Source organism: Macrotis lagotis, chromosome 8, assembly GCF_037893015.1.
Source record: "Macrotis lagotis isolate mMagLag1 chromosome 8, bilby.v1.9.chrom.fasta, whole genome shotgun sequence".
Lineage (NCBI taxonomy): Eukaryota > Metazoa > Chordata > Mammalia > Peramelemorphia > Peramelidae > Macrotis > Macrotis lagotis.
In genome coordinates, this window is record NC_133665.1 from 11,787,448 (window position 1) to 11,811,861 (window position 24,414).

The 24,414-nt window shown below is 35.7% G+C and overlaps 2 long non-coding RNA genes across 2 annotated transcripts in view; one reads left to right on the plus strand and one right to left on the minus strand.

The window, feature by feature from the left end:
* LOC141495246 (uncharacterized) overlaps positions 1-8,816 on the plus strand; it is a 35,996-nt gene extending 27,180 nt beyond the window's left edge. Inside the window, exon 2 of the long non-coding RNA XR_012470709.1 lies at positions 1,102-8,816. This is a non-coding gene — a long non-coding RNA (uncharacterized LOC141495246). The remainder of the gene's footprint in view (positions 1-1,101) is intronic.
* The window catches only part of LOC141495247 (uncharacterized), a 43,237-nt gene continuing 20,159 nt past the window's right edge, over positions 1,337-24,414 (minus strand). Inside the window, exons 2-3 of the long non-coding RNA XR_012470710.1 lie at positions 9,031-9,107; positions 1,337-1,379 (exon numbers count right to left, since the gene is read on the minus strand). This is a non-coding gene — a long non-coding RNA (uncharacterized LOC141495247). The remainder of the gene's footprint in view (positions 1,380-9,030; positions 9,108-24,414) is intronic.

Here is a 24,414-nt window from a genome sequence, read left to right on the forward strand (position 1 = left end):
TTAAGGTACTCATTACTCCACAAAGAAGGTCCAAGTAATAAGTAGGAATGGATTGAAAATCAACAAACTTTTAGATAATTCTTAGATGAAAGACTGCTCCCCCTTCTTTCTGAAAGGATTTTCTGGGAAAAACACTGGCAATAGGTGAGGAAAAGGACTTTGCCTTTATTTCATTGGAGGGAAAGACCATATAAAGGTTAGAGTTGCTTTGACTAAGAAACCTAGAAGCAGGCTATTTAGAACTGATATTGCTATGAGAATAAAAGTTTCCACATACACATAATTAGTAGACCTAGAGAGTACTTTGGAGTGAGTTGTGCCAGTGGAACTCTCCTATTATGTAATATAAATGTCCCTGGAGGTTTTCAAACATTTGAGGGATGAATTGCTGCTCATTTTAGAATATATTGAGGGTGATAAAGGCAATATTATATATACCTTATCCAAAATTTTCTGTGTTGGTGTTATAAGCCAAGAAAGTTAAAAAAAATCCTCTATAGAGTACATGGACCTTTGTGTAATGAAAAAGTTTTTGAACATAAAGATGATCAAAACAGGGAAAACTGGTTAAATTTTTATTTATTGTCTGTGTAAGGAAGCTACAGTTCATTGTAGGAAACCCCAGGATCATTGCTTCAGAGTTAGAAGGGACCCCAAATGTAATCTAGTACAGCCTCTTCACTTTACAGATGAGAAAACCAAATCCCAGAGAGACTTACCCAATGTCAGTATCCTAAGTAAGGTATGATTTGACCCAAAGATTATATCAGGATTTGTAGACCCAGGAGACAGAAGAACAAAACAACCACAGCTCTCATTAGGGAGCTAAAAAAGCCTGAACTCTATCATGTATCATATGGGAGTATCTCTTAAGAGTATCATGAATTTTAGGGAAGTCTGAGATCCTAGGATTCAGTTTACTGAATATTTCAGGTTATTGAAATATAAACATTTCAGTTTACAATGACTTTATTTAGATCCCAGAGACTGAAATGAAAAGGAACCCAGAAACCAATTCCATGTGAATGGAACTAGCAACTCACAACAGGAATTAAAGACAAAAAACTGTACTCAAAATTTATCTACTGATCTTTATTTTAGGTAGCAACACCAAACTAAGAAAGGACACAATGGATTTCTTCACTTTGTCTCTTTTGAACATAGAAAAGAGCTTTCATTTTCCCCATTGAGGTTAGTAAAAGATTACAAATGGTTTTGTGTGGGATAAAGTTTTGAGATTTCTTCAGTAAAATATAGATTGAATTTGGTTAACTATGTGCCCCTCCTCCCTTGACAAAGCAAACTTCTGGGATATTGTTGAAGAGTCAACTGACTTCATTTTATCTGTTGATGTCTGGAGAATCATTCAATTCCTGGGACTAAAGAGATAATATGGTTTCAGTTTGAATTTTATGTTCTCTTCCCCAGATTAGTTTGCTTTCTTTGAATTCAATGCCCCTTTCCCTAGGGTAGTTTTTGTGTTTAGATTGTAAGACCACATTCCTTATTAAGGAAGGTGGGTCAGTTGGGGGGCTTGAGTTAGGAGAAATGTGATTCTTGGGCCCTTTTGCTTTTGCCTCAATCTCTCTAATTGATTGTGGCCCTTTTCTCGAGAAATGAATAAAGCTTTCTCTTCATACTTTGAGAGATCTCTGAAACTTATTTAAGTGGCATTTGTCCCACACAGTTTCATATTTATTATTGGTTTTTTTTAATTAGATGAGGTGTGGGGGGGAGTGACTGATTCTATTTTTTGTTTCTTCCTATTACTTTACTAGACTCTTTACTACACTCTGGTCTGGTCTCCATGCTTTCATGGAGTTTTCATCATGTAAGATAGAACTCAAGGTATGGATAGGATTATGATAGGTTGAGTTGAGAGAAAGGAGCAGATCTTTGCAGGGATTTGGGTAGTATTCAGAAAATAAAGAGTAGTTTGCTTTGGCTGAAGTGAAGAATATATGAAAAGGGAAGTAGACTCAGAAGTTTTTTAAACTAAAAGCATTCTTGAACATTGCATAGTTCAGTACCCTCACTTTACAAATGAAGAAATAAACAATAGGTGTCAAATTAATAGTAGATTCATTACTAGACCCTAGATTATGTAACCCTAGTCCATTGGTATTATTTCTCCATTGAAATGTTTGATTGTGTGGGGGCAGCTAGATGGCATAGTGGATAAAGCACTGGCCCTGGAGTCAGGAGTACCTGGGTTCAAATCCAGTCTCAGACACTTAATAATTACCTAGCTGTGTGGCCTTGGACAAGCCACTTAACACTGTTTGCCTTACAAAAAAAAACAAAAATAAATGTTTGATTGCATATATTTGATTAATTTAAGAATCTACTTTCTAACATAGCATGTTCTTTATACATTTATAGATTTAGAGCTGGAAGGGACCTCTTAGGTGATCTAGGCTATTTTATTTTATAGTGTGCTCAGAGAGTTTAAGTGATTAACCCATAGTCATATAGATATCATGTATCAGAGTCAGGATTAGAATCTAAATCTCCTTGACTCTAGACTCAGCACTTGAACCATTTTACCCACTTTACTACTTTGAAAGAAAGTTACACAGGGCAGCTTTGAGAACACAGAACTATTTGGGATAAAAGACAATCCTATTATAGAATTTTTATAGGATATGTCCTTATAGAATTGTTATAGTATATGCCCTGTTGGGCATCCATTTCTTTAGCAAGATAATCATTTATTCTAGCCCCTCTCTGACAGTAAAAATGGAATTGTGCCTAGGAACGTGCATTTGGAGCCCTCACCGCCACCCCTTCATCATACTCTCTCTTTCAGAGAATTTTCCATGGCAATTAAAGAGTGAATACAGAGTGGGCAACCACTTGGGACAGGTCCTGACATTTTACATTCTATGAGTATAAGATAGTTTCAGCTTTTTGCTTAAGAACTGAAGTGATTATGATTATTTTGATGCATAGATGATAGATCAAGAGAAGTATATTGTATACATGTGTTTATTTCTTTATTTATACTATATGTGTGTGTGTGTGTGTGTGTGTGTGTGTGTGTGTGTGTATACCATTGTTTAACCAAATAGAATATAAACTCATTCTCAGTAGGGATTGTTTTGTTATCTATACTTGTATCATCAGTGATATCACATATTTGGTACTAAATAAATTCTTGTTGATTGACATGATCCTTACTGATCCTGGAGAGAAACACCAGACTCTCAGAGATGCAGGTTACTTTGCATTGATAAATACTCTGAACCACTCCTCCCTAGCATCCCCCTCCATCCTCCATACACATACCCAACTCTTGCAAGTGGGAACACGTTCCCCTGTCCCTTCACAATTCCCAGTCACTTATCACTGAGACAGATGCATAAGGGTGATTTATAACCACTTGGCATATCTGAGCAAAATGCTGAAAAGTGCCTCATGCCCATGGAATACAAAATTGCAGTGTCTTTCCTAAATGCCGATCATCAGTAGCATTTTTCAAATCCCTCCTGCCACTCTGTCCCCCTCACCTCATTGAGCTAGCAGACAGGTAGCCCCATTTCAGTGAGGGCCTTATGGAAGGCTCCCTTAGAAAGAATCATGTATGATAGCAGGAAGAGAAAAAAATACAACACCAAAGTTTTGAGAAGTTTGATGAAAACCCATCAGTCAAATTAAAGCTGTAGATAGCTTGGACTTATACAGAATAAAAAGATCCCATTGCATCTTTTTTTTGTACCCTGATTGTTAACCAGATCCTTTTCCATCCCTCATTCCCTTTTCTGTCTTCCTCCATCTGTATGATTACAACTTCCATAAACATGTTAATAAAGAAATCTATCAATTAATCTTTAAATCAATGATTTATTAGTCTTCTTAATTAGTTAAGGTCTCTCCCTTCTTTCTTATAGGCAGACCTACTTTCTGAATAGAGAAATTCAGATGAGAGATCTTTCCTCTGATAGTTGGAGGATATGTATGACAGTGAGGCAGCATATGAGAAGAAGAGAGGAATAGGAGAGGAGGAAGAAGTGCAGTTAAGTATATAATTTATTACAAGAAACCTTTTATAATAAAATTGTTGCCCAGGGGACCTTTGATTGTTTGAATTGCTTTTTTGTTCTTCTACCTTCAATCATTCTAGATTTGGACAGATATCTAACAGTCAAATAGAGATGTCAAATAGAGTTATAGGAAAACTTGAAAGGTATAGATTGTTCCTACCCATTCCATCCCCAATACTTCCCTCTATTGTGGATTCTGACTATGGCATGCTAAAGCCATTTAGAAAAGCTTGGGTCAATATTTCTGATGCTATCAATGAGAGCTCAGGACAAGGTAGTTTGCTATCCATCAATGCTCTGGCTCATATCCAACAGGATGGCAATCTTTCAGGAGAATCACAGGGTTATAGAAGAACTAGAGACATTAACAATTCTCCAGTCTAGTCTACTTTACTTTATAGAAGAACAAACATGGGAGGCAGAATGGTATAATTCTGGGAAACAAATTGGAATTTGAGTCAGTAAATATGGGTTTCAGATTCCAGCTCTTCTACTTTCTGTATGAACTGAGAAAGTCACTTAAAATCCTTGACCTTTACCTCTAAAATGAGGATATTTGATTGGGTTGATGTCCCCTAGAGTTCTAAATCTATGATCATCTGAGGTGCTGTGATAGTTAATGATTTGCCCAAGATATTAATGAACTGATTCAGTTGCAACTGATCCAGCTTGGTCTTTCAGTTGTTGTTGGGGCCAATAAGTGGTGCAGTGCTACTGCAATCAAGAAGACTTATTATTCTGAGTTCAAATATGGCCTCAGATATGTATTAGTTGTGTGATCCTGGGAAAACGCCATTTGCTTCTGTTCCTCATCTGTAAAATGAGCTGGAGGAGAAAAATGGTCAAATCCTTCCAGCATCTTTGCCAAAACAAACAAAAATCAAATGAAGTATCAAAGAATTGAAAGCAACTGAAAATGATTAAACAACAGTGAAAGTTTTAGGTAGTGGATCAAGAATCAGAAACTTGGCCCTCTGATGCCAAATCCATTGTTATCTCTGCAAATTATGTGTCTTATTTCAGATTGCAGACTGATTTATTTTCAGAATTAAAAGCTTTCTCCCATAAGCATTTTGTAAACTGAAACATTCTATATGAACTACTATTGATATAGAGAATAATGAATATAGCAGAAACAAAATCTGTAATCTTTTAATGCTGTTAAGATCTGAGAATCTTAAGGCTGTAGAAAGTTCTTTGCTCTTGAAATGTAAATTGACTCCTATTGCCTCATTTTTTAATGTAAAATCTGTATTCTGTCTCCACATACCCAACCCTTAGCCTTCAAATTTCCACCAGGTTTTGGTCATGGAAGTGGGGAGGATTTCCCTTTTTACCCTCAGTGCCCATATAAGGGGCAAGACCCTAAAACCTGAGTTGGACCTCTATTCAGGTCAGTGCACTCTCTCTCTCTCTCTCTCTCTCTCTCTCTCTCTCTCTCTCTCTCACTCTCTGATTGTCTTTCCTTATTTCCCTCTCTGTCTCAGATTGTGTCTACCAAGCAATCAAGCCTAGCCTTTTGTTATTCACCCTATCATGAAGTGCTTGTTGACCCTTCCAGAGGAAAAGATTTTTAGCTGTTTACTTTGCTATATTTTATAATAAAATCCTGAGCAGAGCTCAGATACTAGAGAGCTTTAATTCTTTCATCTTTCAGTGGTCCCCAAATTCCTATGCTTATCTGGTCACCCCACATCCCATCAACAATATTGGATTAAGGAAAAGGTAGGATGGCATAGTAGAGAAAGTAATGCATTTGTAGTGATCCTGGGCCATCTGCAATAAATCAGCTTATTTCCCTGTTGCTGGAGAGGAAATATTGCCATTATTTTGAGTGTCATTTTATAATTGCCACTGGATAAGAAGGTGCCATGCCATAAGGCATTGACTGAGCTCACATTTTTTGAATCAAGAATATAAAGGGTTATCAGGGACTTAATCATTAATAAATTAGATTGTCTAGGCTTAACCACTGGCAGACACTTGAGCTTTGCCTTCCTACATACAATGATTACTGTAACTTGGCTAAACTATTTCCAGATTAGTCAAGTAGAAATCAATATCTGGTCTACCTTCCTTGGAGCTGTTGTCATTATCAAATGAGCTAATTTATTTTAGTGTAGTGCTTTGGAAACTTTAAAATGCTGTATAAATCTAAACCATTTTGAAATTATAGTGCATTATTTCAGTATTAATTATTTAAATATGTGGCAAGGTCCTACCCACCCCAGGTGGTCAGAAGGAAAAGAGACGGAAATTTGAACCAAGATGCTAGGACCCCCACATTATTTTGGAGGCCATGGTTCTGAGATTAGACTCCTTCATGATCCCTAACCATTTCGTTCATCAGACTAACCAAACCATATTTGTTAAAAGCAAAATAAATGATAAGGAAAATATCCCCATAGACCCAGAGATGCACTCTCCCAAAGATTCAAATACCAACCCTTACAGAGAGAATACAAGTGGGGATTATGCAAATCCAGAGGACAAGGATGGATAGAAGAGGGCACAGTAGATTAATGGGGAATACATGGCCTTGGAAACTCATATGCCTAAAATTTTCTCCAACTAGAAGATTTCAATGCCTCCATACCTCGTAAGTGTTTAGTAAATGCATGGTCCCTTACTACTTCACCCACAATGCTGCTGATATAATTTACTGTTCAAATAACATTATCAAGCTAAACTAGGCTGCTAAACTGGGCTGCTATACTAGGCCACCAGTAGACATACAGGCTTAGAATCTCTCTGCTTGGAATGAATATTGTGAATCCTTAACTTTCTACTAAAAATCTCTTGTCTTTTGCCAGACTGTACCATCCACATAGTTTTTTCCTATTCCTATTAGGGAGAGGTTTCAGTTCTGTTAGCACACAGCCTCAGGGGCTATTTTATTCTTTTTGTGGTTTAAATCTCTAAATTTTAACTAGTTGGCTACTTGGCAGATTTCAGTGGGCTTAGATTATTTTTGCTCTCCCCCCCCCGAACTATTGTTATTCTCTCTATATTGCTACTCTCTCTTAACCTAATTTTTATTTAACTTGGATTTAAATAATTACTTTCAACTTATTTCTCCTTCAGTGATACCTGATGTGGTCCAGACAAATCACCTTGGGAGTATCCACTCCCTGTCATGAGCAGGTGGAATTCCCAGAGAGAGATTCAGTTTAGCCTCTTCAGGCCTTCTGGTTGTTTCTCTCTATTTCTCATTTCAAATGAATTTAACACTCAACTGTCATTGGTTAAAACAAACATACAAACAAACAAAATACTAAACAGTGCCTAACACAAGTTCCTTCTATTCTAATTAAAATAATTTCAGTCAAAAGTTACTGACCAAATAATTTTATGCTTTCTTGTAAGTGCTCAGTCTTCTAGCCACCATGTTGTCCACTCCTGGATGAGATTTCCAGTTATCCAGTCAAATAATACACAGATATCCAAACATTTACCCTGTGTTAATCAATGGTACATGTATTCCAGGTCCTGAATTCCAGGTCTAATTTCTTTAGCACTCTTCTCAGTTACCATAATCACTGTATGTAGGAAGGCAATGCTCAAGTGTCTCCCAGGGGTTAAACAGGGACAATCAAATTTATTCTTGCTTAAGTCCCTGGTAACCCTTTATATTCATGACTCAAAGAATGTGAGCTCAGTAAATGCCATGTGGTATGGCACCTGCTTATCCAGTGTCAATTATAAAATGACACTCAAAATAAAAGCAATGTTTCCTCCCCTACCAACAGGAAAATAAGAGAAAATAGGCTGATTTATTGAAGATGGACCAGGAGCACTATACCTTGGCAGCAACCTCTGGACACTCTGTCTGCCTGCTGGGATGCCCTATGCCAGGACATAGGCCAAAAAATACTTCATAATTTAATGGCACAGATCACATAAGTGACATGGACTGTTTCCATCATCTGGGAAATCACTCAGCATGTAAGACCATCACATTTAAAGCCAGACAGATTTTGTCTAATCTCCTTATTTTGCAGAAAAATAAACTGAGATCCAGATGGGGGAAATGATTTTGCATTGGTCACATAAGTCAGAAATAATAGAGACAGAAATTGGAACAATGATTCTAGGACTCCAAATTCCATTTGGAGTCAAATCCACTTCTCTTGAGATCAAAACCATACTACCCTAAATATAATTATATTAGTTGTCTCTAACTCTCAGAGGGCCTAGGCTAACACTCCTTATTCTACCATTTACTAGTTGTGACCTTGGGAAAGTCACTTAACTTCTATGAGACTCAATTTCCTCATTTTTAAAATAAGGAAGTAGGACTAGAAGACCTCCAAAATGTCTTCCTTCTCTAAATATATGAACTGGAAAATATTTGTAGAACTGAAGAATGGGTACCTTCCAGATCAGATAGTCATAATAATGCTACTGTTGTGGCCTTGTCACTCTTGCTTCAATAACATCCTGGTAATTTCAACATCTTCCCTACAGATTTCTCAGCAGGAGAACACTGTTGGTTTTCACTGTACTGCCGAGAAAAGCAATTTGATTGTCTTTACTGAATAACCTTCCCTTGCTTATGTATTTGTAGGGGAAGAGAGAATGGTATGGCAAGAAAGAGGGAATCATCTTCCTTGCTGTGGCTAAGCTATTATTGAATGTACACAGACCAGGCTCCTTTTGACACATGTGCACAATTGTTGTTATCAAATAGACTTCAAAAAAGTAAGGTTTAAAGGAGTCCAGTGATTCTTTTTGTGCTTCACAGTTACTTGACTACACTTTTTTAAACCCAAATCACTCTATGCTCGATATTTCAATATTGACAATTTCGATGATTTTGTCAATACAGGATATTTTCTCCTACAAATATAACTCACAAACCTTCTATGTTTTGATTCATTGTAGAATGAGTAGCTATGGTCAAATTATCATTTGATGATCTTGAGGAAAAAACCATCTGAATTTGAATCTGTAATTAGACTCTAAACAGTCAGTAGTCCTCACCAACCTGGAAAGACTCCAAATATAGGTCCAGTTACAGATGACTGTTCTCCTGTCCTAGAACCAGTCTTAGTTGGGAAACACCTGAGGGGAACAAATTTAACAAAATTCAGAGATTTCTCAAGGTATAAAGAGAAAAGTTTTATTTAATTCTTGAGAATCGGGCCCCACTACATTAAAATAAGGAAAATGAGGCTCTGAAACAAAGGATCCAAAGTCTATTTATCATAAGGTGATTGCCCCCCCTCCCCAATTGACCCATCCTCATTAGTGAGGAATACAGCCTTTACAATCTAGATGTGTAAATTAATCTAAAGAAAAAGCATATAATTCACACAGAGACAGGTTCTCCCCCTCCAGGATGAGGAATGTAGATGCATCTGGACTTCAATACAGAAAAGACAGGGTCAGTTTACTCTTTACATTTTGGTCAAGGTAACATTAAGTTGTTTGTCAGGGGAGGAGGGGTAGAAGAAATACAATGCACAGTTCAGCTATCTATAATATTCTACTGAAGAAATCTCAGACCTTATCCCACTCACACACTTCATCATAAATATGCCTGTCAAATGCAACATAGTCTGTTAAAATTTGTACAGCATTAAATTAGAACAATATGAGATACCACTTCAAACTTATCAGATTGATCCATATGACTAAAAAGGAAAATGATCAATTTTGGAAGGGATGTGGGAAAACTGGGACATTAATTCATGGTGGACTTGTGAAATGATCCAAACTTTCTAGAGAGCAATTTGGAATTATGCCCAAAGGGTAATGAAACTGTGCACACCCTTTGATCCAGTATTACCACTACTGGGTCTGTATTCCAAAGAGATCATGAAAAACAGTAAAACCCCAACATTTACAAAATCATTCATAGCAGCTCCTTTTGTGGTGGTGAAGAATTGGAAATTGAGGGAATGCCCATCAACTGGGGAATGGCTGAACAAATTGTGGTTTATGGATATAATGGAACATTATTGTTCTATAAGGAATCATGAGGAACAGGACTTCAGAAAAATTTGGAAAGACTTACATGAGCTGATGTTGAGTCAAATGAGCAGAACCTGAAGAACATTATTCACACAACAACATGGGGTGATGATCAACTATAATGGTTTTGTTCATTTCAGCAATACAATAATCAAAGTCAATTCTATAAGTCAGATGATGCAAAAAAAATTATCCTATCTGGAGAAGGAACTGTGGAGTTTAAATGCAGGACAACCTCACTATATTAAATTTTTACAAATTGTCTTATACATTAAGAGTTTTTTCCTCTCTAACAATTTTTTTCTTCCATTTGGATTTGATTCTTTTTTCACAACATGATTAATGTGGATCTGTGTTTAGCACAGTTACCCATGTAGAGACTATATTAGATTGCTTTCTGTCAGGGGAAAGGTGGAAGAAAGGAAGCCAGGGAGAAAAATGTAAAACTCAAAACCTTGCAAAAAATGATTGTTGAAAATAGTCATTGGATATAGTTGGAAAAACAAATAAATTAAAAAATTTAAATTAAAAAAATATTTGAAGGCACTTTTCCTCTCAAACTTACAATATAGCTAAGTAGAAGTTTTATGCTCATTTTATTCATGAAAGAATTGAGGTTCTAAAAAAGCTATATCACTTATCTAAAAGGCTATATTATGGTTTCTTGCCAGACTTCACTCCAGATATCTCCATTATGTCCCATAAGTAGTAGTAGTAGTTATAGTTTTCCTTTTTGAAGAGGACCACATCATCATATATATGATGGCATGACTTCTACATTATTTTTACTAAAGTGATGGGAATGTTGTGCATTGCCTTTACCACAACTGTTATCAACCCATGACCTGATGAATTAGGAAACAGAACTTCTGGTGATGACCTGGGTGCTGTGGTAGTCCTTGGCTTTATGGATATGGGTCTTCCTATATCAGTGAGGCACCATAGCATTTCAGAAACACTGGACAAAGTGCCAGGATTTGACTGATTGGTGACAACAGTATATCTAAACTTTTTTTTTCTTTTTTTTCTGCAAGGCAATGGGGTTAAGTGGCTTGCCCAAGGCCACACAGCTAGGTAATTAAGTGTCTGAGGCCGGATTTGAACTCAGGTACTACTGACACCAGGGTCAGTGCTCTATCCCCTTTGCCACCTAGCCGCACCTTAAACTTTTCAATGTTATAATTGCCAGTGCAGTAAAAAAGAAAAAAAGAAATTGCCTAGAAACTTCTTTATCCACAAAAATAACTCCACTCCTGTAATTCAGACCTTGGAAATGCCCTCTGCCCCTGCAGTCTCTCCCTCCCATTCACTTTTAGAGGGTTCACAGAACAACCATGTCTTCATTTCTCAACAGGCTGAAATTTGGAATTCTGGAGAAGGTTCCAATATTTTCCTCCCTCTTCCTTTTTCTGTTTTCCTGTATATATTGTCTTCCCTCTCTTATGTAAACTTCTTGAGAGCAGTGCCAGTCTTTCTTAGTTATTGGAACATTAATAAATTAGTAAATGAGTGCTGACTGACTGACCAACTGACAAACTGACAATAAGACCACAGCCTAGTTATTATTAAAACCCCAGTCTCCTGACTACATATTTCAGTCTATCACACTATACTGTACTTCAGTGAACAAAAATCTATGTCATTTTAGGGTCAGATATTGTACAAAGTGAAGTGATCTTATAATTAATTCATTAGTTTTCCAAATATGAATCTAATTGAGATATAATCAAATTATTCACAATAAAATATAACTTAATAAAGTGGTAAGAGCTTTGAGTTTGCAATGAAATCAAGATCTGAATTCAAACCCTGTTCTTATTTCTATTAGCAACATTCTGAGTAAATTAATTGCCACACCCTGCAGTCTACCCTTCCTGTCTCAATTAACTAGTTTATCTGTCTATAAAATAGATAAAGCATCTACTACAGAAAATTCTCAGTTTCTTAAAGGAGTTACTCTCATATTATAGGGATCAGTGATATCATTGCTATATAGAGCTGCTAGTAAAATATTTTATCTATTAATTCAGCTCGGAGCAACACTTTCTTTATAGCATCTAAACTAGTTAAGATATCATTGAGAAATAAGGTCATGGTCATACAAGTTAGAAGAATTGAACTAATTTTCTTGACTACAAAGCTAGTTATCTATACAAAACCTCATTGGCTTTCATGTTTTACTCAAAAAGAAAATAGGATCATTTGGTCAGACTCCAATTTTTTTTGACTCACACCTCCCCAATGCTGGAAAAAAAAAATATATTGAACCAATTCCTGAAAAAGGATTTCACTTTTCCAAAGAAGGATTTTCATGTAACTCTTTCTCAACCATGGGATTCAATGTGCAATATTGATTCAATGATAACCCTGCAATAGATTTTTTTAAAGTGCCTCCAACTGTTCTTGCTTATAATAGGATATGGTGCTGTTTCTATCTGTCCTCCACTAGATTAATCTTCATCATGTCATCCCCTGCTTGAAACCTCCAATGGTTCTCCATTGCCTATAGCAGAGGCATCAAACATGCCACTTCTAATACAACAGAGTATCCAAGACTGATTGATAATTTTAAAAAACAGACAAAAATATGATGAAATACAAATAATATTAATATTAGATTTTTAAGTAAATAGGTTACCCTCAGGGATTCTTATATAAAGTTGAGTGATCCTTATTTCCATTTGAGTCTGACACCACTGATCTAAATGATTCATCCTAGCACATATTTTAGTGTGATGTAATACAAATATTGAAAAAATAATATCAGAAAAGTGACTGCCTTCAGGTTCAAACTCTAACACTGGTAGGACCTTAGGCAAGATGATTAGTAATGATGACATTAGGTTTCATAGAGACAACAATACTTACTCTTATTAGAAAAATAGATGTAGAACTCTAAAGTAACCAGGAGATCATCTAGTCCATGTCGCTCATTTACAAATGACCAACTGAATAAGTGACTATCTTACCAAGAAAGAGTTTTTGTGCAAGAAGTACATTGTAAAGTATTTGTAAAGTATTAATGCAACTTATCATTTTTCAAGGTTCTCAAAAAGTGTCAAATCTCTCTTCATTTTTGATTGCTTCAATTTTTAAAATCTTTTATTGATATTTTATTTTTCCAACTACATGTTATAAAATTTTTTCAACATTCATCCACTTGAATATTTGTTACACAATTTTCTTCCACTCTCCCCTCCCCACCACCTCTCCATATATGAACAATCTAAATGAACGTTGTACATGTACATTTATGTTTAATGTGTCTATATTAGTCATTTTGTATATGAGGAATCAGGGAAAAGAAATAAAGCCATGGGATAAGAAGGAAAAACAAGAGAAATTTTTTAAAAAGTGAAAAGAATTCATTCAAATTTTGTGTTTTTATGGTTTTGTTTTTATTTTTGTCTAGATGAGGATAAAGTTGTCTATAACAGATATCCTAGGGTTGTCCTAGCACTCTGAACTGCTGAGAGGATCTGTATTCATCATAGATGATCAATTTACAATGTTGTTAATGTGTCCAATGTTCTCTTGGTTCTAGTCACTTTGCTTAACATCAGTTTTCTTTCCTTGCTTCTCTAGAGTCTGATCATTCATGGTTTCATATAGAACAATAGTAGCACTTTCTCTATATTTCAGAATTCTGGAATCTGGCTATGATAGCCCTTGGAGCTTTATGCTAGGGTTTCTTTCTGGAGGTGTTCTGTGTATTCTTTCAAGAATGATTTGTGTCTTCTTTATCTAATATATTAGGGATGTTTTTCAAGATAATTTCCTGAAAGATATTTTTTCCAGGCTCCTTTTTGATCTAGACTTTCTTGTAGATAAATAATTTGTAAATTATCTCTTCTGGATCTATTTTCCATGGCATTTATGTTTTTCTTAAAAGGCATCTTATGTTTTCTTCACTTTTTTTAGATTATTTGATTGTTTTTAATGGAATCTTGGTGTCTCCTAGATTCATTAGTTTCTATTTGTCCAATTCTAATTTTTAGCGTTTTATTTTCTTCCATTAGCTTTTATGTTTCTTTTTCTAGCTGGTAAAGAACCTGGACTGTACTGTGGCTTGAAGCCTCCTGATGACTTTCCAGTTCCCTTGCCTAGCTAGGCTTTACTTCCCCTTTTTTTCCCTGAAGAAATAGAGCTCCACTGAAGATCTCCATGACAAGTGCAATTGAAAACTTATTTCATTCTTTTTTTTTTTGGTGGGATCTATAGCTTTAATGTCTGTTGTGTAGGGGAAAATGCTAGCTCCACACTGCCATCTTGGTTCCTCCCTGGATGTTCCTATATCTGTTTCTGCAACATTACCCCTAGTACTCTTAAGATTGAAACCTCTACTCTAGTCAAATTAGTCTACTCATCTCCTTAGCATGCTTTATACTTTCCTACCTTTGTGACTATATTTATGACATTTTTCCCAACTGAAATGTTCTCTTATTGCTCATCTCTCCTATACCCTCTACCAATAGTTATTTTTGCATTGTGTCCCACAGATGGTACTAGGAAGTTGTTCGGTCATTTTAATTGTGTACAACTATTCATGATCCCATTTGGGATTTTCTTGGCAAATATACTAGAGTGGTTTGCCATATCCTTCTCCAATTCATTTTACAAATGAAGAACTGAGGCAAACAGGGTGAAGTGAATTGTTCAGGATCACCCAGCTAGTAAGTGAACAAGATGGTTGTCTAGACTGTAGTCCTGGCAGTTCACAACCCAGTATTATAATTACGTAACTATTTATTAGCTATAACCCCATATAAATCATTCATTTTTCACTACTTCAGATTTTTCAAGTGTAAAATATTGGTAAATAAAAGCACCTATCTCACAGGGTTTCTGTGAGGATAAAAAGTCTCAAAATTTGTTAAGCTCTTGTCAAGCCTTAGCATATTTTATATATGTGGGCTACTATTTTTATTTAATATTAATTTTCCTTAAGACAAATACTAGATCTTAAATAGTTTTGTATCCTTTACAATACCTTGCACATAGTGAGTGTTCAACAAAGTTTGTTAAGTGAGTGAATAATCAACGCATGCATGCCTGTGTTAACTCTCAATAGTGAGTAATAGTTGGAACAATGAGTTACATGTTGAATAGTCTGCTCCTTTTTTTGGTCTAAACCCTTATAAATGCTTAAAGAAGGAACAGGGAGAACCAGAACTCTGGAAAGATAGCATGCTGTAAGGAAAGGACTGGAGTCTGAAAGATCTTGTTTACTATTGTGTGCCTTTCAATCAGTTGGTACAAATCTCTGTTAAGTAGTTTCTTCATCTGTAAAATAAGGGATTTGAATTCAATGGTCTTACAGGTCCTTTCCAGCTTTAAATGTTCTAAAAAAAATTTAACTGCAGCCTGGAGGTGCTGCAGGTAAAGTACTGGACCTGGAGCCAGGAAACCTAAATATTGCCTCAGGGGTACAACAGAATCAAGCAAAAGGATCCTCTTCGATTCTTCAGTACAAAAGAATCAGAAATTTAACCTACTGCCTGGGCTGGCAGAGTCTGGAGGTGGTGGTGCAGAGGAAATAATGAGAGAAGTGTAGACAGAAAGACTATAAAAAGAGTTGTTATTCCTTAGCATGCTTTCTAACTCTCAGAAGCAAGACCATGAAAATATTTCAGACCTCCACAGAAAAAGAGGAGGGGATAGGAAATCAGGAAATCAAGAAAAAGAGTCAGTCTAATACTTGGCCAGGACTACTGGCAGAAGTCATGATTAATGTAAGTTTAGCCTACCTCTGAGGTGCAGGGCAGCTTGGTGAGTGAGATGGATTCCACTCTCGCTTGTCTCTGCACCAATTAGCACAGCTCCATAAATAACCCCCAATCTGTTCAACATTGTGAAACGGGCCCCCAGAGTGATTACCATGCCTAAAAATGCTCTTTTGGTTTGTTAACAGATGTCCTTCTTTAACGAGGATGTACTCTACACACGCCCATGGAATTAGATTTTTTTTTAATTACCCAATTGCAAAAAAGGGACAGGTAGATCCCTAAAATGGTCCAGGTGCTTACACATAGAGATTAAATGAAGCTCCTAACATGGAGAAGAGTTAGCAAATGGAAGCTTACTTTCCCAGATGTATTTTTTTAAGCCTGTGAAAAAACTCTTGGTCCTGATTGGGGCCGGAGATTAGATCAGAAACAGGTGTGAAATGGAACCACTTCCCCAGAGTATGGCAGCAATCTGTGCTTTTAGTCATCCCATTTCACAATTTACTAAGTTATTCATCAACCTTCCCCCCAGAATACCATATTCCTAGTATATCACCAGATTTCTAAAATTCATTAAATCATATCCACTGTTCCCAACTGGGTAAATATCAACTTGGATGATTGTAGGCAAAATTTTGTGTTATTCACCCTTACACCCCCACTATACATCTGTCTCTTCCCCTATAAAGTAACATGTGGTTGTTGTTGTTGGGTTGGTAATATATTTTTTTTGTGAGCTGATTTGGAGTCTGGAGTGGTTTGCTTTTTCCACAAGAAACTGAAGCAAACAAGGTTAAGTTACTTGCCCAAGGTCACACAGCTAGAACAAGTGTCTGAAGTTGGATTTGAAGTCAGGAAAGATGCTATATTTCCCTGAATTCAGGCCCAATGCTCTATGCACTTTATCCACCATGTTGTCTAGCTATCCAAGGCAATTGATTAGTTCTCCGAAATAGATTTTTCTGTTTAGAAATGTGAACTTTTCTGATCCTCCTGAATATCACTTTATAGTTCAAGACATTCTTTTCCCTCCTATTTCTCTTTACATTTCCTTAATCAAAATGTAATCTGTCCTGTTTTCATTCCTTTCAGACTTTACCAAGATATTATGTGTAACTGGTTCATCTGGTAAATTAATAAGTACTAAGTCATTAATGGGAAATTTTGGCCATGATGGGTCGATCTAATGTTCTTTAACTATTTGTTGGAAGGCAGCATGGTATAGTGGAAATATCCTGAGAGTAGTCTAGAAAGACATGGATTTGAATTCTGCCACTATTCGCTTTGTGATACACATACATGGACTGAATTTCTTTGAACCTTTGTCATTATCCTCAGCAGGAATTTGGGGATAATATTTCTACTAAAATTAGTGAGCATAGAAAGGACAGTACAAGTCTGTGACTCGATAAGCTCAGGATTCAATTCCTACCCCTGATACCTTCTTGTTAGGTGACCCTTCACAAGTCACCCTTTAAGTCCTGGGTGATACACTTCTGTATGATCACAAAAGTATGAGGATCACAAGAGGTAATCTATGCAAAGTACTTTTTAACCTTAAATTTTATAAATGCCAGCCACTGAATGTGTTACCCTACTCAAGTAACACTTGCATATTCATGAAGGCCTTCAATGCCATAACTTAAAAGACTTACTCAGAGAAGAAATACTATATCCCTGAAAAACCAGCATGAGAGAAATTTTTAGGAGCCATGATTCATACCATGAAGTTGATTGCCCACTTACCCATGCAAAGGTCTGCACTGATTCTTAAGGGGATAGCAAATATACCCATTTTTTTTAGTCCTTCATGTGTTTTTTTCCACAGTTTTTTCATCCAAGAACATCCTCAACCCTTTTGTATTTTCATCTGTTCAAATTCTTCCCTTCCTTGAAGGCTTAATTCAAATGGTATCTTATACATGAAAATTTATCTTCTAATCCCACCTACCCACCATCCTTCACCTCTAGCCAGCAATATGTAATCTCTCCCTCTTCAAATCTTTCATAATTTTGAAACTCTCCTGAGTAATAAGGATGATAGTATAATAGACTTTGATATGAAAAAGACTTCAGAGGTCATAAAGTCTACCCTTCACATTTTACAGATGTGAATTAGGAGGACTAAAGGTTTAGTGACTTTTCCAAGATCACAACACTTGTAATAGACCTAAAACATGGTCCTATCTACCTAACTTAATTCCCCATATCATTCATTGCACTATATTTATCACATTCTACCATATATTGTAGTTATCTATGCCTCTGCCTTATTTCTCCATCTAGACTGCAAGGGCATTGAGGGAGGGGCCATATCTCCTTTTCTGCCCACTCACAATCCCATTATTCAAGGCAGTGTTTTGTACATGAGGATTATATAATGAATGATGCTAATTGAATTTTAATTTGTTGTTGTTGCTTCCCCTCTTTCCTGAAACTGAACACCAAGTTAGAGTATATATCATTTTCATTTTGATTTTTGTCACCAAAGTTACCATTCAAAAACAAATAAGCAAAAGACTGATGAACTAGTTAAACAAAGCTTTGAGTAATGACTGACTTCCTCCCCCTGAGCCCTGGGGTGGGAGAAAACAGGATAAACCAGAACTAATAGCTACTGATATTTGACTGTATGCAGATGAATAATTAGAGGAAGTTCAATGGCTCCTAGTGACTTTATTTTAAGTTAAATTCTTAGTGTCTGTCCAAGTAGATTGGTCAGCCAACAGCCAATTTCTGTCCCTGTACTGGAAAAATGAAGTAGGAAGGTACATGAAAAGTGACCTTTGTTAAGTGAACCAAGATGCTCAAGACAATAAAATATGATTTTGGGGGGGGTGGTATTAGAGTGGAGACCCTGTAGCACAAAGAGAATAATAATTTGGATAAAGTCACAGAGAAAGTCAAAGTCAGAAAATCCCCCATCTCCAAGCTTGGTGGACATGGCAGACATAGAGAATCTCTAAATTGCCTTCCAGCTAGAAAATTCCAAGATCCTCTTCTATTATTTCTCTGATGATTGATTTCACAATGTCACTATCCTGATGCAGAAATGAAAAGAAACAAATTCGAGAAGCAAAAGCAAACATTTCACAGCTGAAAGTCCAAACTGAAATCCTATTTTCTATAGGAAGCCTTCTCCTCTACTTTAATGCCTTCCCTTTGTTAATCATTTCCTCTTTTTCCTGCATCCAGTTTGCCTTATTTATATTTGTTTCCATGTTATTTCCCCCTTTAGACTGTATGCTTTTTGAGGAAAGGGACTGCCTTTTGACTTTTTATATCCCCAGTACTTGTCACATAATAGGTACTTAGTAAGTATCAATTGATTGATTGATTGAAAGAATTATCAGCTAGTTCAGCAAAACCTGAAAAATAGTCCCCATTAAAACATACAGGAAATATAGTCTTCCAGTCTTGCATGAAGATCTCCTGGGGTAGGAGGGAGGAGCTTACTACCTCCTACAATAATAGTGCATTTCAATTTTGGATAATTATTAGATAGTTCTTCATGGCAACAAATCCAAATGTAATTCTTTGAGCTGTAAGCATTCAAAGGAAGAATTGATAAGGATAAGTATAAATAGAATGATTTTAAACACATACACACACACACACACTTAAATATACATATTTGTGTCTAATGGTAGCCGTGGTAGAGAGAAGGATGAAAAAAATAGAAATTAACATGATAAATTTATATATTTAAATGAATAATAAATTGCACATGATTCATTTGCAGTTTAATGCACAATCACCTTTTTTATTATTTTGTCATGGTTATTTTGTTTCCTAAATTAAAAATATATAAAGTTTTAAAAAGAAACCTACTCATTGTTTTTTGAGTTTTCCCTCTGGTGTCAATTAGAATTAGCCTAATCTATCTTCCATATGATAAAGTATTTTAAGTATTTGAAGATAACTACTATATCGTACCTGAGTCTCCCTTCTCCAGGCTAAATGTCTTTAATTCCGCCAACTGATACTACTAAGATCTGGTTTCAAGGGCTTTTGCCATCCTGTTGGTCACTTTCTAGTTCCCTCCTAAACTATAGTGCCCAAAACTAAAGAAAATAATGTAACCGTGGTTTTACCAGATCAGAGTCAGTAGGACTTTCCTTTGTCTCAATTTAACACCTAATTTGATTTCCACATCACCTGAAAAGCATATTGAAATTGGAGTCCACTATCCCCTGACCCTAGATCTTTTAAAGACAGTTGCTGTCTAGCTAAGACCCCCTTTATTTTGTTTGTGAAGGTGAATTTTTAAATCCAAGTAAAAGACTTGGTCATAATCAAGGGACTCAGTTTCAGTTAGGTGATCAATAGGGTTTATTGCTGTAGACTGGTGCATCTGCATTTTCTTTGGGGGTCTGGCTATATCAGAGATTCAAAGATATATGGAGGTCAAATCAAAACCGTAAATACATAGTCTTACTATAGGCAAAGGGTTATTACCTTATCATAAAATCAGAGAGGCACAATGGAATTTAAAGGTCATCTAATTAAACCCCCTCTTCTTGTAGATGGTAACAATGAAATCTAGAGAGAAGTTGAAGTGTCTTGTTCAAGGTCATGGACCTAGAAAGAAAATCAGATACAGATTCAAAGTCTCAATTCCCAGGATGGCCATCTTTCCAGATCAAGCTGCTTGATTCTGCACATTACACTAGGAAAGTACAAAGTGGAGGAAATAAATCCCTTTGTTGGAATCTTTAAGTGGAATGTTTAAGGCAGATGAAGGCTATTATTATGAAAGAGTTATCACAGCTGGTAAAGCATCAATACATTGCTTCCCAAATAAAAGAGGGTAGGAAAAAAATAAGACAATGCAATGTGCCTTTTTCCTTCAACCGGGCCTATTTTTATTTTTACTGAAACAAAATTTCCGATTAGATTGCTTATTCGTCAGATGAGGTATGTACATTTATAGTGCAGCTCTTAAGAACAAAAGAAAAGCATTTAAACACTGCTTTGTAGTTTGGCATTCCTCCAACAACCTAGATAGCATGACTCTTGGAAAGCTTTCACTTTGGAGAAATTTGTTTTCTTAATAAATATTTCCTGATATTTTGCTTAAAGAATTTCATGACAAACTTTTCTCCTACACCCCCCACTTCTTTTTCTGCTGACCATGTTGAGTTGACTAGAAAACATGGGGAGAAAAATTCAACTATGGAGAAATATTTTATGAATATTCTGTACTGCTACTACAAGGAAAAAAGGAATTATTAGGAATATATAACATTTTTCATAGTTTGTTCTTAACAATGCAAATTTTTTGCACAATTTGAGGCACTTTGTCCCTTTGTTAGTTGTTTCTGGGTGAGTTTTGCTAAAAGAAGTTATTTGAAGCTTGGTCACTGTTCTTTCTCTCTGAGAGGAAGGAAGAGAGGAATCTGTAAGTTTTCTAGAGAAGAGTATTACTTTCAAGGGCAAAAATATTCTCCTACTGATTTTCCCTCTACTCCTAAAATAAAGTCATTAATCTGGAGAATACAAGTCTCATGAAAAAGACTGTCTCCCATATCTAGAATTCTCTCCTTCCTTAGTTTCCTTGAAGCTCATTTTAATTGCCTACAAGATGTTTGTCCTAACTCTCCCAATGGTATCCTTCCAGCCTTCTAATTACTTTTCATTTATTTTGTGTTTTGCATAAACTGTATTTATTAATCAGTGAATATGCTACCTTCTTATCACTTCCCACCTGGCTGTACTTATCCTGCCCCAGGAGCCTTTGAATCTTTTAAGATCACTTCATCCCTGGAACTCAGACCTCATCAATGCCCTTTCTCCCTAAAGGCCCCTCTCTCATACTGGAGAGAGCAGAGAACTCCTCCTACAACATTTATTTAAGGAAGCTGGAGGCTAGTCAGCATTTCACGTCACACTTGGCTTCATTCCTTTGAATTTTTCTAGCATTTTCTGTCCCTTTCCATTTTACCCTCCTTTTTTCCCCCCAGTTTCTTACTTTTCTTTTCTTGCCTTGTTCTTTGGTAATATATTGTAAGCTCCTTATGGACAGAAACTGTCTTTCTCTTCTGTCTATGTATTTCCATCACTTAACCCAGTGATTGGCAAACAGTGGAGATTTAATAATTATTTATTACCTGATTCATTTGACTCTAGTAAAATGCAAGCTCTTTGATGTCAGATACTGTTTCTTTTCCTTTTTTTTTCTTTTTTCTTTTTGGTCTTTAGAGATATAAATAATACTACTATTTATGTAAAACTTTAATGTTTACAAAAGACTATGCAGATATTATCTCATTCAATTCTCATGATGACCTATGAGAGAGGTACTATTATTATTCCCCTTTTACAGATGAGGAAACTAAAGCTGAGAGAGGTTAAGTGACTTGCCCAACTATGCTGGGTCAGAATTTGAACTTATATTTTCCTGACTCCAGTTCTACTGTTCTTACCCACATTTCTGCCTAGCTTTCTGACACAAAGGTACTTGATAAATGTGGTGTTGGCAGGATAATACAGGGATAAGAGAGACACAATGGACTTTAAAGGTCCAGAAACACCAGACATTCCTAGACAATGCTCTCCTCAGTAAAATAAGGGGAAAGGACTAGATGGCCTCCAAAGACCATCATAAGCTCTGTATTTTTAATCCTCAAAATAAATGTAATGGAATTGCTGTGTTTGTACTTATGGGCTAATAACTTCTATCAAATTTTTACCATGTGCCTTTTATCTGTTTGGAGGAATGTGATTTGACCTGTGGCATAGCTGAATAAGTGAGATAAGAAGCCATGGTACGTTAAGGGCCTACAATCTTTTACTCTCTCTTCTTTCATGTTGGATTCAGTTTGCGTGGTTTATATTCTGAACACCCATCAATGAAATAACTGTATTTAGGGTGGAAATGGGGCTATTACTTTGGGCAGAAAAGCATTTCCTGCCTTTCAAGTTTAGCCTGATCAGAAAGGTTCCTCTGAGAGAGCATCTTTTCACACCCCAAGAGATACTTTGAATTAGTTTTGATCATTTCAAGCAACTGAAAACTATTGGGAAGATCGACGCAATTTCACAGCCTCCTATAAAAGTCGGCTCTACTGAATTGGAGTTATCCCCAGGAGTTTCTGGTTTCCTTATCCTATATTTAGCCCAGGTTTTATGTTTTGTACTTAAATCTCCTTGGGCTCTCATTACTGTAATAACTAACTCTGTTTCTATCTGAAAGACCCATTTTTCATAAAAGTGCTTTAAAGCTGTAAAATCTCTCAGCTTTTTGAATAATTGTATTACTAGACTTAGAATTAGTTTCTTTGGATCAGTTTGGTTACCATCATCTCTATACTAACTTTTTAAAAATATATTTTATTAGGTCTGTCAATATAACAAATTTATTTGAATGATAGCTAACATAGAACAACAATTTTAGTCTAGTTGAGACCTCATTTGCTAGGTACTTTCCAGCTATTTTCATTACAATTCCCTCCTCAATACTACGGATTTATTATTCTCTGCCAGAGACCAGTAGTTCCACTGTTGACCAGTTTTCTAATGTAAGTCTGAGTCCTTCATTTTCTTCTTCAAATTATCTATGGCTGCTAACAGCAGAATAAACTTTTTATAGCATACTCAATAATTAGAGGTAAGAAAAAGTTCTAATTAGAACTGAAAATGCTATCTATTCCTTTCTATTCTGGATATTCTTAGTAGAAACACACAAAACCTCTACTATTTCATTTATAGGGATAGATATTTGACCATGTCAATATCTCTATTTGAAAGTTCCTGTGAGAAGGGAAATTTCTAAAACACAAATGAATGAATTGGAAGAAGAATGTTTTATACTGTGTGTTTCTGTGTGAGTGCAAGTATAGTCATAAATGTAATCAAACAAAAAAGTCTATCAAAAGCTGATACCTGGAAAGAACTATAAGGGATACTAGATACCATAAAATCTAATTGCCTCATTTTAGAGATGAGAAAACTGAGTCAGAGAGATGTTAAGTGTTCAGGATCACATGCTTGTAAGTTTCTGAGATATTATTTAAAGTTAGTTCTTCTAGACTCCAAGTCATAAATGACATGTGATATCTACAATTCAACTATTATTTCACTGCCTACTAAGTGTAAGTCACTATGTTAAATTATTGGGATATAGAGACCAAAACAAAAGAAAAGAATAACAAAATCTCTATCCTCAAAGAGTTTGCATTTACATTGTCTGACTTGTAGGACATAAAGAGTTCTACCTGCTGAAAAAGACCTCCTCATTTTTCTATACCCTTCAACCATACACTATGCTTGAAATACCAGCATGAGCACTACATTTCAAATTAATTTAATTAATAATAATTTGATATAATAATAATTTTATGAGGTAGTAGGTATTTAATTGAGTCATGCCACTGAGTTGACTAATATAAGTAATATATCAGCTAATTCAGGGTCTATTAAATTAGCATTTCACCAATTATCATTATGCAGAAGAGCTTAAGCCCAGAAGAAGACTGAAATTCTCTCATCTGTAAAATGAAGATGTTGGTCAATAGTTGACTATTGCATTCAAACTTTATAATATTTTACATTTAAAGTTGTTATTTTACAATAATTCTTGGTTCTTCTCTTTTACTCTATATCAATTCATAAAGATCTTCCCATGTTTCTCTGAAACCATACACTTTGTCATTTTTATGAAGAATAAT